The sequence below is a fragment of the Indicator indicator genome, chromosome 26, assembly GCF_027791375.1.
Source record: "Indicator indicator isolate 239-I01 chromosome 26, UM_Iind_1.1, whole genome shotgun sequence".
NCBI lineage: Eukaryota > Metazoa > Chordata > Aves > Piciformes > Indicatoridae > Indicator > Indicator indicator.
The window spans coordinates 12588215-12594214 of NC_072035.1; positions in this window are offsets into that span (position 1 = coordinate 12588215).

The following is a 6000-nucleotide window of genomic DNA, read 5'->3' on the forward strand; positions in this document are numbered from 1 at the left end:
CCACTGGAGGCAACAGGAGTTGTTCTACTAGCTTCAGCGAGCTGTGCATCAGATCTGACATTGCACACTATCAACAGTCTAGGTAGGTTGGCTTTGTCTGGCCAGGGAACATCATGGATCCAGCATACATTCCATGTAAATGAGAAAGAAAATTAAGTCATTAGGGTAAGATCTCATTATACATTAGGGTAAAAGAGAAAGTGCTGCTTTACACTGAGATTTCTTGTAAATAAATAATTTTGAAAACCTGGTCACGCCATGCTGATTAACTAACTGGACTATCAGTTCATCCACCAGCAACATGCCTCTGCAGACTTGTAGGGTCAGATCTAACAGTCTGGAATTAAGGGTTTCCCTTCTCTTCTTCTTTATTCCCTCTTGAGATTTACATGATATCCTCCAAGTGCAGTCCTGGTCTTCAGATAGCATGCTGCAAGGACACAGAAATATGTATTTTTAAAGGAGGAAAAAGAGAGAGAGTTTGCCTTGTGAGTTTAAATTATTAATCCTACAGATCTAATGGATACATTATGCCACATTAGTAGCACTTGTTCTCTTAACAAACATTCCTCTAGATTAGTGGTTCAATACAGTTTGAAATCAAAGAGCTAAGCTTCTAATGGCACTGGTCATCTGTCAATCTGAACTCAATTTTTAACTGGGTTACCTAAGCCAATACAATGGGCTCTGATTTGACAAAGATTCATGAGGCCAACAGCATCTCTGCTTCCTTGAAGTGGTGCATACAACAGCCACAAACAATACTTTCAGCAGTAGTAAATACAAAAGCTCAGTAAATACAACAGCAAGACATAACTGCTGTTTAAAAAACACTCAGTAATCCCTCTTATGCTTCTGCATTAGGAAAGATCCCTCGAATTCTTGTGTTGGAAGGAGGTTTCGGACATTACCCATAGGTGTACTGATCTCACTGGCTTGGCCCTGGGTGCTAGGCTCTCTGCTGGTGTTGGAAATACCTTCTACCTTTCAGCAGCTCCTTAAAGAGGGATTTAGGACATGAAGCACTAAACAGTAACTATATCCTGCAGAGAGCATAACTCTTTTGTTGACTCTCTCTTGGATGCTACTCAGGACTCCAGTGGGCAGAACCTATTGTGGGGACATTTCCTCCATGCACAAATGAAACAACTGGGCCAGAATTTTTAATGTGGTTTGCTGAGGAAATGAAGCTCATGGAATTACAAGGAAATGTAATCGCATTGCCTCTGGGCATCTACTGACCACTACTCAGCCTCGAAGATGACCAAACACCTTTGATACGCAGACGGAGGACTTGCAGCTCTTACATTTTTACAAATCCAGTAAAAAGAAGTAGAGTATCAAGTCAGGGCCCTTACTGATAGAAAAGCAGCAGAAGGAACCAAGAATTAATGTGGGTAAAAGACAAGGGTGTGTGCCAGTTACTGGCAGATCAGTCCCTGCAGTGAAAGGCAGGTAGTGTTCCTTGACTTTTTTCCTGTGGTGAGGCACAGAGGACAGGAGTGGCAGTGTAAAGATCTGCAGGCTGGCTGTGTAGTTCTGGTCATTTTACTGGCACTCAGTTTATTCTGTCTCTGAGAGAGTCAGTGAAATGTCTGCAATGGTCTCAGAAAGAGGACAGCAGAGATGTTAAAAATAATTCTGCATGTCTTTTCCTTTGAATAATTATTTCTAAGTGACCAGACTAAAAGCTTACTCCTTTTCCTTCTCCCAGTAATTACCAATGCTGCATTACTGCACATATGCTTGAATTAAGAATCTACTGATTATGAAACAGTATAAACCAATACTTTCTGTACAGCCTGTCTGTCTGTCTTCCTTTGAAGCCTTGCTGACAGGTGGTATTTCTGTAGCTTCCCTGGGGTGAAGTTCTAGCTCAAGTGAGGTTATAGAAGGGGTTAGAAATTCACACTACAAAAGCATTAAAATATCATAATGGTTTGCATGAAATTCCAGAGTCAAGGAACACAATTACCCTCCCCAATGTCAGTCATTACCCTGCCTGTGGCCCTGAGGTTCCAAATAGACAATGAACTTATGACATGAATTACAGGTGTAGGACACTGGTCTGTTGATGGGAGTTTTTTGTATTCCTTCCCTTCAGTGCTTTGGCTACCTTTCCTCATACCAAAACTGTGGCTCAATCAGAGCTCTAAAGAAAAACTTCTGTCTTTACTTCACTCTCATATCTCTTACTAGTTCTCTGTGTTTCTACTTGACTCACTCCCATTGGCCTAGACTGAAGAGAACCAGTGAGGTGCACAAAAGGCATGGATTTTATATAATACACTTTGTGGCCCACTTGGGAAAAAAACCAAACTTGTGTGAGCTCTACTTCTGCCCTGAGCAGCGTTGCCAAGTGTCACTCAGACACTAGAGAGTCTAAAAACGTATGTGCTGTAAGAAGCTGCAGACTGTTTCAGAGTACTAACAGGTTGTGCAGCAAACCTAGCAATGGAACAAGGGTGATATTTCTCCCTTTACTATGTCCAGGGTGGTATTTCTCCCTTTGCTATGTTCAGGGTGATATTTCTCCCTTTTCTGTCCTCCTGCTCTGGAAATCTGCATCTTTCTGAGCCCGAGATTATATCTGCATCTTTGCATTTAAGATTTTTCTGGTAACTTCACTCATTGCTGTTTCAAATCTTTTATATTTTTTGTATCCACAGCAACCAGAAAGAATAAGTCCAACAGCTGCATTGTACATCACACGGAGCAGTACCTCTTTGTTTCACTCTTTATTTCACTGCCTTAGATTCCTAAGTCGTTCTTTTCCAAGCCAAAGAGATTGTGGCTGTTTTGTCTGTCCACATATAAAGGTTTTTTTCATACACTGCGGTCTCTCTCTTTTTGTGTATGTAACATATCTTTCTTAAGACAAGGGCGTCAGAACTAGAGGCAGGATTCAGGATTTGGCTTGCAGCTGAGTGTCCCCTGTCACTACCTATCTTGCCATTCACTCTCTAACTGGGAATATTAGCGACAATTAAGGCCACACACAGGTTATGGCACACAGCTCTGCACTGTTCCAGTTTGTAGCGATATCTCCTTATGGAAGACAAATATGTTCCTTTTCTCACTGCACTTCCTGATGGACAACATGCCTGTGGGCACATGTGCAGGGCTAGACACAGTGGTGACACCAATACCAGTTTAAGTATCATCCAAGCAAGCAGTGAAAATTAATTCCATGTTAAGGACTGGTGGGGTAGGAGTGGAGGAGAAGCTGACAGGAGAGAGTCCATGTTACAGAATGGAGTAAACAAATTTGGCCTACTGTGGAATGAGGAACAGCCCTGATTCAGCACACACCACAGCCTGACCCTCAGTGATTCCTCAGCATAATGAGGAACACACCAGTTTACATTGATGAAGACAGATGAGTTTTATTGCTGGGTTAACTCCAGTGATGCAAGCAACATCTTCCCTTTGCTTGCATTCTGGGTCATGACCACAGAAGGTAGACAGCTCCCAAGTGTTGGTGAGCCCTGTTCCAGGATATATATATATATACATATGTGTGTGCATGTATTTATATATGTATCACTAAATATCTTAATACATGTTTGCTAAAGATAACATGCCAGTGTTAAAGACAAATGAGGCTCTCCGAGGCAGCAGCAGAAGCCCCAAGCTGGCATAGCACTTAGTAAATCTTCCAAATACAAAGTCAAGGCTGATTCTTCCACACAGATGTAGGTGGCACCTGCTGTTATTCCTGTGCTACTGTTGGTCTGCAACTGAATGAACCAAAGAAGTCATGGAATGAAGCTCATGGCTCAGGGGTGGGAATTTTCTGAGAAGTGAAAGTCTTCCCTCTTCCCAAGTCTACCAGTATTATTGTGGGTTTAACTGGGGGTATTATCAGGGGTATAATGTCACTGTTTGTTCAAAGCAGGAATTTCTTGCACTTCATCTCTCAGCAGCTTCAACCATTTCTACCCTCAACACCCCTGACTAAACATTTTTCTCCGGGCTGAGGTATGTGGAGTACCATGGGAGTCCTCCTCAACTATACTTATAGCACAGATGGTATGTATAGTAGGTTTGGGTACTGAAAAGCCAGAAGAGGAGATGTGGGAACAAATGGCAACTTTGGTTGGAATTTTTAATAGGCATGATCTAGTGTGAGGTGTCCCTGCCCATGGCAGGGGGGTTGGAACTACATGATCCTTGTGGTCCCTTCCAACCCTGACTGATTCTATGATTCTATGTGGTTTTGATGATCAGAGGCTACTGAAATTCAGCATGCTAGGCACTGACCTCATTGAATTGGTCTTCTAGAAATTCATAGAAAGGAAATCACTTTCCAGTGAATGCTGAAGGAATCTGCATCCAGATGAAGAAATGTTTCAGGACTCAATTCACAGTGTTTTCAATGAGAGATGCTCAGAAGTGGCAAAGAGGGTTTTTAGCAATTAAGTTGTGAGCTTGCACAGAAGGAAACATAGAAACTGTTGAAGGCAGCAAAGGACTGCTTGGGACTGTGTAACAGTGGTGGTGGTAGGCCACAGAGCACTCACCCCAAAACTACTTGGAGCAACTGCTTGGCATATTGGAAGCCTTGACCAAGATGGAGCTTCAGAAAGAGAATGCAGCTGTCCAGGTTGCAGCTATGGGGACTGACCGCTGCCTGTCTTTGGGGCTGAGATGTTGAAGGCCTGTCTGGTGAGAGTTGTACTCTGTCTGGAGCACTGTGTCTCCAGGGATAAGGGCTTAAGGAGGAGAAGAGCAGACTGCAGATCATCAGGGTACAAACAGGAGACCAACAAGGTCTTCACAGAGACTCTGCAGAGGAGAGTGCCTGACCTGTACAAAGCAAAGAGTGAACAACTGAAGACCACACTTGAAAAGAGCTGAATGGAGACTTCCATGAAGGGGAAGGCCTGAAGTTTGTGACTTTTGGCAGGATGCAATAGGGTCCTTCTTGGCCTGCAGATCTTCCAGTACATGTGTAACCCAGCCCCATGGGAGAAGGTTAAAAGACTTCAGAGCCAGGTGAGCCTGAACCAAGTTTCTGTACCAAGAGGAAACGTTGTATAACAACTTACAGAAACTCCCTCCTGCCAACCTGACTTGGATGTCTCAGGTTTGTTGCTTTTGAGAAGCTCCGACTTGGGATGCTGTGGAGGAAGTCCCAAGGCGCATCCAGCGCTCAAACTCATTACACCTTGCATCTTTGGTACCATCAGCAGGAGCATAGATAAATCAGAATGAGCTAGTGAAATTTATCAGAGGCTTTATGAATACTCAAGTAGCACCCTCTATGAGAAGCTCTAGCAGTCATGGGAGAACAGATAAAGGACTAACAGATTAGAAACGGGATGGCAGAATAGTAAGCAATAAGCTCTAGGGAGAGATACATAAGAACATAGGAGGAGAATAAAAGGTTGTACTCCTGATGGTAATTTGCAGTGAGACTTGTTATCCTTTGAAGATCAAAAGAAGTCACAGGACTGTCAGCAACCGGATAATATGGTAGCTGATGAATTTCATGTGGATAAACACCACAATAATGAATCCTGGAAGAGTCAAGCTTTTCATATGTATTGCTGAAGCCTAACTTCCAGGAGAAATGCATGTGCAGGTCATGGAAGCATCAGTTCTATGCCTAATGGTAACCAAATTAGTTACAAGACTGACTGTCACATGATTCTGTTAAGGCTATTTTGTACTACCTTACTAACACTGAAGCATATATAGTAAAGTTAGAATACAGGTAATTTACAATCACTTCACATTAGCAGAGTGCAAAGTGACTGTCATTAAATATCCATGACCAGGATACAAATGGGGGTGAGAGAACTGCATGGGTCACGCCATGCCATCCACACTGGTGGCATGTCAAACTCAAAGGCACTTTAGTATGAAATATAAATGTCCAAGAGTAAGGCAATAATGGGGACTTGGGTAGGCACAGAGGGTGCAAAGGCCAGTTAAGTGCCCCTATTCACTCATTCTCACATCAGAAGAATAAAGAAGATTGTTGCTGCCATCATA